This window comes from Phyllostomus hastatus, unplaced genomic scaffold (genome assembly GCF_019186645.2).
Source record: "Phyllostomus hastatus isolate PE091 unplaced genomic scaffold, TTU_PhHast_1.1 phas_contig_40, whole genome shotgun sequence".
Lineage (NCBI taxonomy): Eukaryota > Metazoa > Chordata > Mammalia > Chiroptera > Phyllostomidae > Phyllostomus > Phyllostomus hastatus.
In genome coordinates, this window is record NW_025333872.1 from 51,246,898 (window position 1) to 51,265,182 (window position 18,285).

The window sequence follows — 18,285 nt, forward strand, 5'->3', positions numbered from 1 at the left end:
ATTTGGCCAGTTTTATGATGTACTTATATGCTTGCCCTGAGCCTAGATCTTAAGAAGACTGCTGTTCTGTTGTCTCTTTTGGGACCCTACTACCACAGGTGGTTCTGCCGGAGTGTGAAAAACAAGCTGCCCCAATTAAGATGATCTTAGACCAGACCATTTCCATTTGACCTCCCAGAAGACACATGGATGAGCTCCACTGAGCCCGGCTCAAATCATTAGAATCACGCAGACAACACATAGATTATGCCACTAATGAACTGAGATTTTGTGGTTACATGTTATTCCTATTTTATAGATAACTTGCATAGACAAAATAAAAGTTATAATCATAGCAAACTTTCATGATTTGGAGGATGCTGGACAATCCAACAGAATAATGTGATTCCAAATGTTCTGTCTGCTTTCAACTCTAAGTCATGTGTTTCTAGGTCTTCTGGTATCTAAGTGATTGACTATATTGAATATCTCCTTTGAAATTAAAATTACAATCATTCAATATCCTTCAAGACATTGCAATCTAATTTGATACCTTTCCTTTTAAAAAAGACAATTTAATTTAAAAATCTGAATACATAACATTCTAAAATTGAGGTTGCAATCTGAAATGCCTGTAAAGGCTTGCAGCATAATTGAGTGATGCATGCTTGGTGTAAATTATGAGGCAGTAGGGGAGAGTTGGCAGAGAGAGGAACACATTTCCATTCCAAAGGCATTAAATTCAATTTTTTTCAGGACACTGTGCCAGCCAAACACAATACATGCAAGGGTCAGTTGAGTCTATAGGTTGCCAGTTTACTGCTTGGTTTCAAAACTTTTGATTTCTGACCTATGTTCAAGCATTACCTCAAGCTTTATCTTTAATAGCTTTGAAGCTCAATGTTGTGACTGGAAAAGAAGGAAAGAAGGATGAGATGCTTTATGTTCTTTATCTCTCCACCAGCTTTCCAATAGTAATCAGTACATATTAGATTGGTTCCAGCATCTTTCGTTTTTATTACCCATCCTGATGTAATAGGAAAAAACTAACTCTCTGAAAAAGTAAGTAAAATATCCCATTATGGAACATCTATCTTCAGCTAGGTACCCAGAAAGAATTATTGTAGCTGTGGTGTGTTTAAAGTTCATTTCCCCTTGGTGTGAAGTAGAGGCTCACAGAGGCACTGACCGGGCACAAGCTTGAAATACTTCATCACCAGCCGTCACAGCCCACCCTGATGTGGATCTTGTAAGCAGACCTCAAGGACTAGCTCTGCATGTCTTTCTCTCTCTCTCTCTCTCTCACACACACACACACACACGCGCGCACACACACACACACACACACACACGGGTTTCAGGTTAGCTGCAGGGCATGTTTCTCCCTGAGTATTAGAAGAAGTAAGACCAAACTCTCATTAAAATATCCTTGTCCTTTTGAGCATGGTTCAGAGATTCAGGCAGATTGAATACACAGCTCATTTAGAGTGAATGCATGAACAATACAATTGAGTCCCTGCCACCATTTGATTGTCAGTGTCGCTCTCCTCACCCCCTGCATAAACACTTGCATGCATGTGCACACACAAGCCTGACAGTAAGAGAGCTTTACAGGAAGAATGCAAATTACAAATGCATTCCTTTATGTCAGAGACATAAAGATGGAAACAATACTGGAAGGAGACAACGATCTTGCAATTACAGTAGTAGTAAGTGTAATCTGAAGAGGGGAATAGTGGTACCCACAACCTCTACTGATCTAAGCGAAGAAAGAACATGAAGCAAGTGCTTGTTTTCAGATGCTCCCATGGCTTCTCACAATTTGCAGGGGAAAAGTGTTGTTAGCACAGAGTGTAGTAATCACTTAGTGAATACCTGTTAAGTAATTGACATAGTTGACAATCTGTCAAAGAATTCACATACAATTTCTCTAAATTTTATCAACCTCAATATGAAAAACCTTCTTACTCTGCACTTGTCATATATTAGTTTTTTATTTAGTCATCTCTTTTAGGAAAGCACCTTTTGAATCTCCTACTTGATTATCAAATAATTTATTCATTTATTTATTTATGTAAATAATATTTATTGGCTGTCTTAGGCCTAGTTCTGGGCAGCAGGGTACGGGAATGATGAAAAGAGTCATATTCCTATTATTGTGGCACTTATGTTCTAGTTAGGAGAAACAGGTGATTTGAAAAATCATTAATAACTACACAAATAATTAAACAGAAAAATTTCAGATTGTGATAAATGTTGTAGATAAAGGGAATGAAGAAGACAATATCAAGAAAAGTGAACAAACTGGAATCAGGATGAGTTGGCTAATCCACAGAGGAATAAGGCATTTCTAAATAGAGTAATATAGGCACTGATTAAAGTAGGTTTGTAGTTGGGAGTACCTGAAACAGTTCATCCTTCAATTATTATTTATTTATTAGTTGTTGTATTATTTATTACTATTAACCTATTTTTGCCCACCCTGTATTTTTGCAGTCATCTAATGCTTAAGAATAAATCACCCAGAGACTAATTTTTAGCAACGGCACACTACTTTGTTTCCTACCAACCCTCCCACGGGGAACAACTATAGAGCAGAAAAAATGAAACAATATATCCTGTGGCATCAGAGACACAGAAACGTAATGAGGATGTGTAAGGAAATATGTAGAAATGAATCCACATTTGGTATCAGTTCTTCCCCTTGAGGCCTTTGTGCATTCAAAAGTGGCAGGTGAGAAACTGAAGTGAAAACCTTGGCTTACAGAATAAGCTGAGCAGAGATTTTAGCAGTCTCCAGGTGCAGGGAGACAAAACTTAAAGTCTGGGGCTGTCTTAAGAGAGAAGGCCTTGGCAAACACCTGAAGTTTTCAGTTGAAACTCCAAAGGGCTAACCTCTAAGGGAAAAGGTATACTGGTAAGAAATCACCCCTCAAAATGATGGAATACCTGTTTTGAAGTCGACCAAGGCCCTGTTTTGATTAGATTATTCTGGTCTCTCTTGCCCTCAGCTAACTGCCTGCCATGAGCTATTGTAAATCCTCTCTGGTGGAAGATAATATCATTCAGAGATTTCCTAACATCTTTAACTCAATCTAAAGTAACTAGATATATAAAAAAGATAAGAACTGAAAGAAACCAAGAAAAAAAAAACTTGGACAACAGAAAATTCATATATTAAAATTACAAAATTATCAAACTTAGAAATTAAACTGATATCACTAAATGCTTTATAAGGTGAATATAAAGGTGAGAATTTTAATAGAGAATTGAAAACTATAAGAAAAAGAATAACTGGAAAGACAGAAATCGAAATAAAAAATTCAATGAACGGCTTAGCATCTAGTTAATAGAGCTGAAGAGAAAATTGGTGAACTGGAAGAAAATATACAGACTAAAGCACAGAGAAGTGAAAGAATGTAAAACACAGCAAAAATATATAGCATAGGAATCTGGTGAAAATTTCAACACGTGTATAATTAATGTTCCAGAATGAGCAGAGAGAGAGAGAATGTGGCCAAAACTACATTTGAAGAGACATTGACTGAAAAAAGATTTTAAACGACACTTTGAAAGCTTCTACCAAACAGAAGCAGGTTGACTATAAAGAAGACCATATCTAGGTTCAACATAATTAAACTGTTGAAGACCAATATTGTAAACTGTTAGAGAAGATGACCTATTATTGACAACAGAGCAATAATTAGACTAACAATGGAGTGATCTCTTTGAAGTGCCAAAAGAAAATAATTTCCAATTCATAATTCTATACTCACTGGAAACATCCTTTAAACATTAAAGAACATTAAGACTTTTTAAATAAAAATGTGAAAAAAGTTGTCACCAGCAGATCCAAACTAAAAAAATGCCAAGGGGTATTTTTAAGCAAAAGAAATGATCACAGACGGAAGCAGAAAGCAGCAGGAAAGAATGAAGGACACTGGAAAGGGGAAATAAATACATGAGTATATAGACCAAAAAAACACTGTTTTTGAAAGCACAAAGACAATAATGCATTTATTGTGCAATTTAATTATTTTGTACACACACATACATATATGTACATCTGTGTGTATGTACATTATATATGTAGATATATAATAACAATGTCTGTACCAAAAATCTGTTCTAGTTACTCTGGTTGCATAACAAATTACCTCAAAACTTTGGGACTTAAAATGATTACACTACATCTTTTACTCACAATTTGGGCAGGGGTTGGCAGAGATAGCTTATCTCTACATAAGGTGCCATCAGGATGAGTAGCTCAAAGGCTGGGAACTAGAATCTGGAAGCTTGCCCCCATGTCTCGCAGTTGATGCTGGCTATTGGCTGAGACCTTTGCTGGGGCTGTTGATGGGACCACTTTACATCATATGGCAACTGGATTCCAAAGGGAGCTGCCACACACACATACGCACACATATGGAACTAATGGAAGATTATTCCAGGTGGAGGAAACAGCAAGCACAAGTGTGTCTTGAAGTGGGACATATTTAATGTCTACAAGAGACAGAAGAGCTGTGATATCAAATGAGGGACACACTGGTGTGAGATAACGTTGGAGCTAGGCAGGAGAGGCAGGTCAGGAGTGTCTCAAGTTTCAATCAGTAAAATAGTATTGCAGCAGATCCTATCTGATGCATTGGTTTGAGCACCTCCACATGTGCATTTCCTGCATAAAGTTCCCTATGAAGAGGAGGTAATGTATTAGATTTAGGGATATTCTCTTTGTGAACATATGTATGTAAAGCCTGATCATCAAAAGTTTTTATTATGGACATTCTTTTTATTTTATTTTATTTAGTTGTTCAAATACAGTTGTCTCCATTTTCCCCCCACCACTCCCCCCCACCCCAGCCATCTCCACTCCTCATCCTCGATCCTACCTCTCTTTAGTTTTGTCCCTGTGTTCTCTGTATGTGTTCTGATTTCTATAATTAAAAAATAATTTTACATTTTTTAAAGAAATTTGTTGCGCGTGGGTCACCGGCCAGCAGTGACCACGGAACGCTGTGGATGGCTCGATGATAAACACGCGAGAAAAAACACCACATGCACAGAGACAAACTAGTTTCTGTGGGGAAGTAGGGACGAAATGGCCACCCCCCCCTAGTGGGGGAGCGCGCTGATTTACCATCCAGTACCTGCTTTTATTGGGCTCATTTCTGCATAATAATTCAGGTAAAGTACAGTACTCATTAGGGGAAGTAAGGAACTATGGAAAACAAAGAACTCTGCCGGTCTATTGAGTTGGGGGTCAAAGAGCTGTAAGACTGAGGAACAAACTAACTTCCTCCTAAGACCCTTCTCATTCAACTGAGAGCATTCTAAACAAAGGAGGTTTCACAGTAATTTACATATTCTTTCTTAGGCCTGATCACCCTGGGGAATCCGCACTTCTCAATACCGAGCTGCACCACCCTGTCATTGTTTCAGGCTTAGGTGGAGCAAGGGAACTAAGGCAACCAAGAGATAAGGAGATTTTCTCCCAGACGATGAGAACTCAGGTTATGTCAAAGTCGAGGAGTGAGGGTCCATCACCCCCTTTTGCTGCAGCCCCCCAAGTCCTTCTTTTGGGGGCCTCCCAAAAGTGATCGTGCCTGGCTTAGGTCATTCCCCCCGTGGGGAATCTTACCCGTCTTTGGCTAACCGACCAAGCTTTTTGGGGGGTTCAGTCATGAATAAAGCAGCAGAAGCAGCATTCCTGCCAGGAAGATAAGCTTTTGTCTCCTTGCTGGCTTACAGTTCCAAGGGCGTTCCCTTAGCCTTAGCCTAGGCGGGGGTTTCAGCCTCTGATACCAGTCAGGGCGGTTCCCAACAGAAATTACTTTATTTCTTTTTTTTTAAAGATTTTATTTATTTATTTTTAGAGAGGGAAGGGAGGGAGATAGAGAGAGAGAGAAACATCAATGTGCGGTTGCTGGGGGTCATGGCCTGCAACCCAGGCATGTACCCTGGCTGGGAATCGAACCTGCGACAATTTGGTTTGCAGCCCGTGCTCAATCCACTGAGCTATGCCAGCCAGGGCAAAAATAATTTTACATTTAAGAATAATAAGGAAATTTTCTGAGTACATTACATTGGTAAGTAGCTTAATCTTTTATTAGACTAATGATGTGCCTTTTCACATGTCAAGCATATTTTGCAGTCACTGCTATCACCTCATTGGGTGAGATGGATAGGGCACGATAGGCTAAGGATTTGTAGGTTACCCGAGCTTAACATGAACTATGGGAGATTCCTGACAACTTGCTTTTAGTAACTCTAGCCACTTAAAAAAAATAATCCAGTCTAACAGACAACAGTATGGTGATTACCAGAGGGAAAGTGGGTGGGGGGAGTAGAAGAGGATATAGGAGGGATGAATAAAAGGTGATGGAAGGAGACTTGACTTGGGGTGGTGCACACACTATAATGTACAGATGATGTAATATAGAATTGTACAGCTGAAACCTGTATAATTTTATTAGCCAACATCACCCCAATAAACTCAATAAAAATGATATACAGGGTAGTTAACTACAGATAATTGAGCATTGACTGTTGTCAGGTCCTGTCCTTTCTTTGTAAACACATATCTATACAATAAACTAAAGAATGAAAAAAAATCCAGTCTGAATTAAAAACATAGCTAATGAAATGTGGCTAGGGATTGCTTCCCTTCCTCCCCACTCTCCACCCTCATCTCACTCTTTGGGTGAGTTAAATCGCAGAGCTGAAGAGAGAAGACTACACTGTATTCACCATAAGTGGACTTCAAGGATCAGTGTAGGAGAGTAGAAAAAAATTGGAACAAAAGACAAAAAGTGTTTTTCCTTCCATAGGTATAACTCTGTTACCTTTATTTGGATTATTAAGCCAGGAGAAAAAGGCCCTTTAGCACCTTCCAAAGCACACTGGCAGACACACTTCACAATCGTTCTGCTTAAGCGCACTGCCTTAATGGCTTTAATAATAAATCCAGTTTTGTTTTGTTTTTTTACAGGAGATGAATTCCTCCTGAATGTTTCTCCAATCCAAATAAATTTAGAATTACTGGAAGGCCTCGGTGCCATAATTTGTTTCACAAGCCAAAAAGAGTATATTCTTTTTGAGATATTTGATGTTAGAACAAGCTAACCATCCTCTTTTGTTTTAATTGTTTTTCTTTTCTTTTAGGTTCATTTGTTAATAGTTATGAGTTTGTTGTCATTTTATTGTTCATATTTTTGTATCTTCTTTTTTCTTAGATAAGTCCCTTTAACATTTCATATAATAAAGGTTTGGTGATGATGAACTCCTCTGACTTGACCTAATCTGGGAAGCACTTTATCTGCCCTTCCATTCTAAATGATAGCTTTGCTGGATAGAGTAATGGATATAGGTCCTTGCTTTTCCTGACTTCAAATACTTCTTTCCAGCCCCCTCTTGCCTGTGAGAAAAGAAAAACAATGAAAACAAAAACTAAGCAAACAACCAGAACAGGAACAGAGTCACAGAAATGGACATCACACAGAGGGAATTCACTGGGGAGGGGGAAGGGTGGAGTAGGGGGGGAAAGGTACAGGGAAGAAGAAGCATAATTGGTAGGCATAAAATAGACGGGGAAAGATAAAAAATGGTATAGGAAACAGAGGACTCAAACAACTTTTATGTATAACCTATGGACAGGAACTAAGGGCGGGGGGAATGCTGGAGGGTTGGGGGGCAGTGTGGAGGGGGGCAGAATTGAGAAAACTGTAATAGCATAATCAATAAAAATACTTAAAATGAATAAAATATTTTTTAAAAACTTAAAAAATAAGATAACCATGCTCTTATCTGGAGAGCCCATGTTTTGATGGTTTCATAATGTCTTTCCTCTGCCAGGGCTCTCTGTTCATCTCTCACCAAGAGAAGACCGATTCCAAGTTGTCCTGTAGGACCTACCACATAGGTTCTCTCTGGTGAGCTCTCAGCTTTCCCAAGTTAGTCACTCTCTGCTCTGAAGTCCCAGAGCAAATAACTCTAAGAAAACTTTTCATTGTTTTGTAACTCATTATTATTCTTTACCTAGGCTGTTGACACCTTAAGAACAGGGACTGTTGCTTGTCTTCCCTTTTCCTTTGGTAGCACCAGCTTGGTCCCTGGTGCACAGAGGAGGCCTGAAGGAAGCTTTCTGAGTGGTGGCCTTAACACGCACATGCAGTTACCACATATCTTTCTATGTGCCATGTTTTTTTGTTACACAACATCTTTTCTTAGCTATAACATGGTTCGTGGAGTTGCAGTGAGTATTCAGGAAAAGTACAGATTAATTAGCTGGCTGAGCAAAAAGTCACGACACTCTCAAAATGATTCATTGCAAACAAAAGCAGTCAGGATAAGCACGATAAGTGAAATAATTTTTTGCAGTGGATGTGTTGACAAAAAAAATTATCCTGGATTATCTCACCACAATAAAGCATATGTTATTTTATTTCCTGTCACAATTAGGGAAATTGATATGTTTAACATTGTTCAAATTACTTGCAACACAAGTAGTTCAAACAAATGAATAAGTATATTATGACAGCAAAAATTATTTGATGTTGTATTCCAGCTATGAAGGATGCTTTGTGCTTCATGTTAGAAGTGAAAAAGACAAATAGATAGGCTTATTTATAGGCTTCTGCCTCTGGGGTACCAATCTCTTGTATATTGATCTACCTTATGTTATGAGAATTAGAGCTGAGACTAAATGATAAAAGATCTTGCAGGAACAATTCTTTTTTTCATATGAATAAAGTAGAAGGTACAACAATCAAAATGATGACAAATACTGATTCTTGTTTGAAAAAAAGTTTATTTTCTATTCAGAATAGAAATAAAACATTTGTTTAGAGCATAACATTTAATTTATTATATTTCTCTGAATATGGCTTCAGCTTTTAAATTATTTAAATTTTTTCAACAAAAATAAAGAGCCACTTTAACTTTATATTTCACTTTAATGTATAAATAAATTCAGATGGTGCACAAGGAAACTATACAAAGACACAATAAACAGATGAAGAAATTGAGGCAGAAAAAAATCGCTGACAAAAGTAGGAAAATGAAGAGTGGATGGCACAGAGAACGCAGCCACGATGGCCCAGTCAGTTACCAGAAGGCCAGCAGGAAGTGCAGAGGGCACGAAGTTGCACAATTATTGGTTAGTGCCCTTATCACTAAATTAAATTGAGTGTGTATGCTTTGTTTCTTAAAGTTTCTTAAACATTTTATGTTGTTTGGGGGGTACTCTTACGAGTGAATTTTCTGGGTGGTCCTACGTTAGCTTTAGTGCATATGACAAACTGACTTCCAAACAAGTTGAATGAATTTACATTCCCATCAACATGGTGTGAGAGTTTTGGCCTTCCCACATTATTGACACACTTGATATATTTTGTCTTCTTCATTTTTGCCTTTCCGGAGATCCATTGTGGTATCTTATCATGCTTTCAGTTTGTGTTTTTTAAATAGAGATAACTGTTGTAGTGATATGTATCCAACTGGGGAGAGGACATTTTGAGTATAGATTCAATAGGACGTGGTACCTGGATATGAGAGGATGACAGCAGAATAACTCAGTTTGAAAAGCAGGACAGGCAGAATGAAGACAATCACATTTTTAAAGATAGGGGCATACTCAAAGAGAAGGCTTTTGGAGAGAAGATGATAAAGGCACGTGAGTTTGAGCTGTGATTAATACTTTACATGGGATTACCGTGGTTGGGACTTCTCAGAGGATTGCCCTTCCCAGATCACTGCAGAAGACAGTTTTTTTGGTTTGTTGTTTGTTTTTAGGGCAAGTTTAGCTCATACTAGCCATGTTACAAAATTACATCAAAGAACGATTTGAAAAATGTACCAGAATCATTAAAGGGCTTTATAAAATATATGTATTTCTGAAAGGCTAGGTCTTTATACTATTACTCAGTTCTTTGTACCATGTTTTCATTTTATTAATGGTGAATTCCCACAAAAATTATACAAGTTTTATGTAGATATAAAGTCATAAACTTGGGGAAATGGGTGCATTGTTTGGTAATTTGGTTAGATGGATATTTTCAAAGATAATTATTTATTGTAAAAACAGATATTTGGACAAAGTCCCTAAGGTTTTCAAAGGACTGTAAGGGACATTAGTCACAATTTAATCTATAGAAAACTCAAGCACTATTAGGGTTTGATTATTCTTTTATTTAAAGATTTTATTTATTTATTTTTAGAAAGCGGAGGAGGGAAACATCAATGTGTGGTTGCCTCTTGCACATCCCCCACTGGGGACCTGGCCTGCAACCCAGGCATGTGCCCTGATTGGGAATCAAACTAGTGACCCTTTAGTTCACAGACCAGTGCTCAATCCACTGAGCCACATCAGCCAGGGCAAGGTTTGATTATTCTTAAAAATGCCACTAATCAGTTCATTTTAAGAAAAACCTTTTTACTTACATGCATATGGGTCCTTAAATAATTAAACAAATTTAAGTAATTTACTGACATATTGGATCAAAATATAAACATTAAACTTTCTATCTTCCTCCCTCCAAAATAATATTTCTATATACAACAATTTTTGTATTTTATTAACTAGAAAGATCAGCCCATGATAAAGATGTGCTCTCTGAGGTATGGCTAATTCTCAAATCTTGAAAATAGATATTTTCCCCCTAGATTTTAGATCCTATAAGTCTAAATAATTAAATTTAGAAATAATTTCTGTCCCTTGTAATTGAAAACTTTACTGGAAATTTGTCATGACAGTTAGAGGGTATTTGGCTTCCCTCTTTTTTTCTCCTTTTAATTCCTACTAATACTTCTGGGCTGAATTAGTTGGGAAGGGAGGACGTGACAACTGGGTAACAACTCTGTCCCAAATCTTTAGAGCATATTACACAAACTTACTTCCATCACAATCTGTGGGATTCTTCACATCACTGAGACTTTTGAAATCACCAGGGAAGATGGATTAAGAGTTTAGTGTCGGGGGCATTTACACATCTTTAGATTCAGTCAACAACTATTGATTGTCCTTTATTATTATTTAGTCACAAAAATAACTAATAAAAATGATAGTTATTATTTAAGACAGATCATTTCTCTTGGGTTTTCACATTTTTAACATCAGCCACCATTTAGAACTAGATTGATAGTTTTCAAGATGTCTTCAGGTTCCCCTCAGCTTCGCTAAGTTTTACACAGATTTCTTCTTGGCTCTAGTCCCCTCACCTCCTTTTCTTAGAGCATTTACTTTAGACAACTGGTATTTTTCTCTCTTTCCCTTTGAGATGTATGTCTTCTACAACTCAGGACTGCCTGCTGCTAGGAGCTGGGAGCCACCCCTTTGAAATGAAATTGTAAAGAAAGGCAGTAAAGAAGATTTGACTTCGGGTGGGCACACAGTGCATTATACAGATGATGTATCAGAGAATCATACACTTGAAAACAATATAATCTTATTAACCAATGTCACCCCACTAAATTTGATTTTAAAATAAATAAAAAAGAAAGACAGTGCCCTAAATCTCAATCTCTGTGGGAGACTAGGAGCCTAACTTTTCTAAGTACCAAGTAGCAAACATAGGTGGCCTAATCACATTGAACAACTTCACCTCTTAGGTCCTTCAGGCCTTTCCCACTAGCTCAACCCAGCACTTAAAACTCTCCTGCCTTCTGTTTCTGGGGTGTTGAATTCACTGTCTCACCCGTATTGCATTAGTCTTGAATAAAGTCTTCTTTGCTTGTTTTACTCCTTCCAGTGCAATTTTTCTTTGTCAAGAGAAACTGATATATAACTCAGAAATAATTCTCAAATATGAGTGCTTTTAAATCATGGCTCTAATTACCCTGTAAACTGTATTCTTATGGTGAGTTTCGGTATTTTGAGTATATTTTCTTTCTTTTTCTAAGAATTTTTAAGTTAAAAATCACTAAAAACCATAATACTTTTAAACAATGGGGAGCATTTCTTTTGAAAACATCAACCACTACCTATAAGTATTTTTAAAATGTTAATTTTCCTTCTGTCAATATTACAACTCAACCCTAAAGAGTCTTTCGAGGTGCAGACAAAGCTTTAATGAAAAAGGTGTTCAAACAAAGGTGCTATGTATAGCAGCTAAATTGAGATACATCTAACCCACAGGAAAATACTGAGGATATGATGTTAAATAATAACACAGGAATTAAAGGGCATAATAGGTACCAGAATGTAAACAGTGGAATTGTTGGTTGGTTAATTATAGGTGATTTTTATTTTCTTATTTATATTTCTCTGTATTTTAAAATTCAAAACCCATCTACTTTATTAAAAGAATATATTATTTAACAATGCCACCATAAAACTATTTTACTGACTCTTCTGAACTTCTAAGATGAAAACAACCAAGAATTTTGCCTTTCAGAATCACTAGAAGCTTTTTAAAAAATTTCCCTTAGAATAAATGTTTTTCCAACTTGATATTATGTTTCTTCTCTACATTAATATTTATAAACTTCAGCATTGATTACAATTACCCACCTTTAAAATTTATGTTACAGGTTTTGAGAACTATCATAGCTTTTTTAATGTAAGAAATTATTGTATTTTGTATAATGAGTTAGATTTCACTTTGTAGGGACAACTACATTTTTAGTGACCTCCAAATGAACAATGTTCCTTGTTCTGAAGATTTTTTATTGTTATATATTTCTTATGGCACAATACTTTGCAAATAGATCATCGCATTTCTTTTTTTTTAAGATTTTATTTATTTATTTTTAGAGAGGGAAGGGAGGGGGAAAAAGAGAGAGAGAGAGAGAGAAATATCAATGTGCAGTTGCTGGGGGTCATGGCCTGCAACCCCTGACTGGGAATCGAACCTGTGGCACTTTGGTTCGCAGCCCCAGCTCAATTCACTGAGCTACACCAGCCAGGGCTAGATCATCGCATTTCTAAGGAGCTAAGGCTTTATTATTTTGGCCATAAAGGAATTACACGTAATTTCTGATTTCTCACAGAGCAGGTTATGAACTCTTTCCATAGTCTCAGCTGGTTTATGTCTTCGACTTCTTCAATGTCTAGAGTAACATTTCCCAATCATCTAGGCTTACTGACCCCTTTCTTTTCCAGCCTTCCTCAGTGAGTCAAGGTTGTGAACTGGCAGATTAACTTGTTCTGGATTTAGCTTTGTCTCTGGCCCTGAAATAGGGAGCTTCTCACTTTGTATAAGGAGCCTGGCTTGTGAAAGAGAGTGAACTAACCAACACAAATAGAGTACTCAATCTTCATTTGTCAAAGCTGTAGGTACTCTGCTTGTTCAATTTATGTAATGGAAAGTTAAATACATTTCTGCAAGATTCAATTTCTGCAAATTTTCTATTTTTAAGTTGTGGAAGTAAGTTTTCACAGCTTAGTTGATAAGAACAAAAAGAAAAACAATTTAATGTTTATTTGAATCTGCTGTGGAATACCATTATTTGCTTTATTTATGTGTTATTTTTCTGTTCCAATATATCTATAATAATTACTAAGACAAGATGACCATATGTAATTTTGTAATGATGAAAATTTAGGAGATGGAAAGTCTATGCTTTAATTAGATTCACCTGGGTTTTAAAGAAATTTTCTAAAACACTTGTAAAGTCAATTCACACCTGAAACAATTAAAGACTAAAGTCTGTCAATTAGTAAACATATGCAGTTACTATACCTGTATTTGATTAAAAACTGTCATCTCTTTTTATATAGCTGTCTTTTTCTGTTTCACTGTCAATTCCCAAAGGTGATCCTAAAAATTTCAAAAGCTTTCGAGTTTGAAGCTGCAATGTGTTTTTTCATTGATTGATGATATGTATTTTTTGGGGGCTAAATGATGTATTTATTTATATTTATTCATTTATTTATTTAGTTCCAGGTAACATTACTCAGGTAGTTGGAATCATAAAATAATCACTTATAAAAATTACCTGGATTAGGTTTCAGTGTTAGAAACCAATGACCATTTGCTAATGACCTACTAGATGCACATTAATCTCCTCTGCTTGCAAAATGTTGTTTCTTCTCAAAAATTCTGTTTCTCCCTAATAAACTGAAATGGTATATAAAGGGGATAATTCAGTTTAGCAGGAAGAAAGCAAACTATTTCTTTTTTCTGAATTAGTGTTCTGCTTTATTACTTGCATCACTTAGGATCCTGGCAGGAAATAAATAGCATACTCCACTCAGTAATTAGGCTCATTTTAGTGAATGGACTGTTTGTAACATGTGGGCAGAATCAAGGTAAATCAACAAGGCTAACAACTGTAGGGGACCTGTAAATTTGCTGTGGCAAGAGAAAGAAGTGGTTACCAGAATCCTGAGAGCTGTAGTTGAAGGAAGGGAAGACCAGGCAAGAGCTGTGGACTTAGGTAGTGAACTGTAGCCACTGCTGACCTGCACACAGCAGAAAGGGGACCAGGGGAATAAATATTCCCATTGCTCTTCCATTCCATCATCCAGTTGGCTACTGCTGCCACTCATTGGCCAAATCCAAGCAGAATCCAGAGGGCAAGGCACAGAGGTCCACTTCCTGAGCACAGAGCACAGTGGAAAAGGATGGAAAGTTATCTGCAGGGAAAATGGAGGAGATTTAGTACCACATTTAGCATTTAATCATAAATTTTGAGATTGTACTCATGTATCATGGTTCTTTAGTGTTTCCATGAAGTAAATAAGGTTAACTTGACAAGATTAGCACATTTGAAATGCAAATGAAATAAATTGCCAATGCATTATTGGAACTATTTTAGAATAATACTTTCAAGACAACTAAATTGTATTTTATACACCCAATAGAATAGTACATGATTCACTAGTGACCCTCAGTTCTCATGAGTCACGGTGAATTTTAGCTTAAGTACCATAGCATCTTGGTTCTTAATACCAAGTTCTTCAGATTTAGTGGGTCAGGAGTTAGGTAAACTAAGTTATGCTAATGCCAGGTAAGAGTAGATGTTACAGGTACATGTTTCATACCACTCTCCTGTACTATTTCCAAGGTCAATAGCTTTTCTCTGCCTTAATCATTATGGAGTGTAGTGTGAAACATTCATTTTGCTTTGGCTCATGTATTATCTAAATAATGGCAGTTTTAAGTTGCACATGGCAAAATATGATAAAACAAAGGAGGAAATCTTAGATTATAGAAATAAGTCTGCTGTGTTTGAGAGAACTAGAGTAATGTAATTACTTTTAAAATATTTCTTGAATTATTGAATATACTCTTTCTGTAATTTAATTTTAGAACTTGAAATTAAATGTTACTTAGTAACCATTAATTTATAGCAGCAAATGGATATTTTATTAACTGTATGTTTTCAATATGAATAAAAATGAATAATTTGATTAGTAAAATATTTATAAGATAAAGTATTATTGAGGCAACACTTCAAGCAACTTTCAGGAGAAAAGAATAACTAGCAAATGTCGAACTTCCCTGAACAGGTTGATATTTCTGCATAAGAAAACATTGCACATGACATTCAGGTATTCCAGGGAAATGCACATAGTCTACATGTTATATATTGAAATATGAGCCTTGTTTATTTTTTGTTTATGGAATCCAGCAGTATAAAACACTTTAAAATTCTTTCTGAAAATATCAAAAGGATAATTTTCTGTCTTTAGAGTTAATGATAGCTTTGTTTTCTTTTTGCCTTAAATACAAGAGGATTTTATTTGGTTTCTCTCTTTCTTACTTTCTTTTGTGTGTGTGTGTGTGTGTGAATGCAACCATTTTTTTTCCTTGTGATCAATTTTGAACATTGTGTTTTTTAGCTTCTTGCTTTTATTTTAATCATAAATAGCCAAATTGATGATAAACTCTTTAAAGCAATCACTTTTATATGAGGTAATTTCTTGTAAACTAGCCATTGCTATTATCTGATGATAGGTGTGTAAGATGGAACTTCATGGCCTTATTGGCAGTAGCACCATCTGCTCTCTGACTCGGCATTCTTTGTCCTCTGTTTCTTCTCCTGTTTACTGTATTACTTTCAGATACATTATAAGTTTTAATGAGCAACTTCCAAACTATTAAAGTCAATAAAGTAAAGTGTGGTAACTAGTTGATAAAAGTTATCTAAATCACCATAACATTTCTACTTTACCTTTCAAAACGCTACTCAATTCTTTAAACTGCTTCCATGTACCATAATTCCTTCTGTGACTTTTTACCCAGCCCAGGCCTGATTTATGTGCTCTGTAAACATTTATAAAGAACCCACTACCTACCAAAAACTGAGCAAAGCCCTGGTAACTCAAAGAGAAATTAGATGCAGTTCTGTGCTTGGTGTTTAATTGTGTAGTTAGACATGCAAGCAAATAATTAGAAGAACATGTTTTCGGAGCCATAACAAAGCCAGAATAAGCAAGAAAGAGGTAAAATAAGAAAAGTGGAGTGCTGAAATCACATGGACTCTAACTGGGTAGCATAGAAAAGAGTACTCCAAAGAACTTGAAATGGATCTTGAAGAGTAAATAGGAGTTTTCTAAGCACAGAATAATGAGAAGTGCAACTAGGCTGAGGAAATCAAACTCTTGTGTAAATTGTGGAGGAGCTGGGCCTGGTCTGAAGAATGAAGTTTAAGCTCACCTAGAGGGCGTGCACTGAGATGGCAGCTGTGGGAGACTGAGACTGAAGACGTGGGGTGGGCCAGCTTTATGAGGCCTGGGAGTTCAGGTACAGGGGCTGTGGAGGGAGAATTGTCATCTAAGATCTCCTTTATTTCTGACCTCTTCCTCCACCAATTCTTCTTCCAAAAATTCCCATAGAAACTACCTCTCAGAATTTGTGGGGAAAGATCATTTACACCAAAAAAATTAGTAGAACTTTCCTTAACTCATCTATTGGTATCTGATAAATCTTAGAGTTTCAGAGAGTCATTGGGTTAGAGGAGGCATATTTGAGTAGGACTATTGTAAATCATACTACTCAGTCTAATTTTCTCAGATTCTTTAAATGAGCCTTTTTCAGTTCTCTCTCTCTCTCTCTCTCTCTCTCTCTCTCTCTCTCTCTTTTAATTCTGGAAGGGCAGTTGTCATGGGTTCTATGTAAATGGGCTCTGAGATGGAAAGTTGAGTATATGGGAGAAATTTGGTTTGTGGGGAGAGCTCTCTGGAGATACCCCTAGAAGGAAGTGAGGAAGGCCCTTAAGAATTTTTTCCAACTGAGGAAATACACCAAGTCTTGGTCCTTGCATCAGTCAGTCACTGGCTGACAGCCAGCCATCTCTGGCTGAGGTAGGTCCCAGCCAAAGGCATCCCCAAGTGAGCTGGCAGCTGTGAACCTTCAGTAGCAGCAGAGAGCCTCACATCTGGGGTTCGGATATGAAGAGGAGTCTGGTAAGGGCACTACAGTGTTTGCTACACTCTTTTCCTCTACTTGATTCCAGGATGAAGTCTGAGGTATGAGCTGCCCTCTGTGAAAAGACAGGGGTCTCAATGAGAGGAGTTTGAGGGTATCCTCCACTGGGATGCAGGGGGGAGTAGAGGGCATGGGGGGACTTTCATCTTGAGGGTCCTTTGTGTTACATTCAGGGCTTCCCGGAGGGATTTTCAATGTCAAGTTACCTGCATTCAACACACGTCTTATCTTTATTTTTTTTTTTTTATCTGAGCCCCAAAATGCTGGTTTTGATTGTGGAAAACTTTTTTTTCCATATTTCTGTAGCACCTTTGTCATTTACATCCAATAATGACTTAAATTTGTGTACCATAATTTTACATGAGAAAAGCAGCTTTTAAAGCAATGTGTAGCATAATTCAAAACTTAAAAAAGATATTTACATGTATATATACATGTACTGTATTTTTCAGACTATAAGATGAACTACCCCCCCAAATGTGGGAGGAATGATGATTGTTAATGCTGCTGTTGAGTTCTGTTTATATTTACATTGGTGAAATATTATGTTATTTATGTTATTAAATATTTTACCACATTTTTTGCTTCAAAATTTTTTTTCCTATTTTCCTCCTCTAAAACCTAGGTGCATCTTATGGTCCGAAAAATATGGTATATCCATAGATGAATATCTGGAAAGTTACACACTGAAATAGTAATGATTGTTCCTATATTATAAAATTATTTTGGGTCTCCAATCATTTTGGCCATTGCGTGAATCCTTTCTGCCTGCTTTCCCTATATGCTCATGAATGCTCCAAGTTTGTTCTCTGAAATTGGATGCAGGCCTATGATACATTCTTTTTTTTTATTAACAGAATAATCTATGTTTTTAATTCTAATCAGAAGAAAACTTGTTTGATCCCTCTTGTAAGGACACTTAAAATATATTTACTAA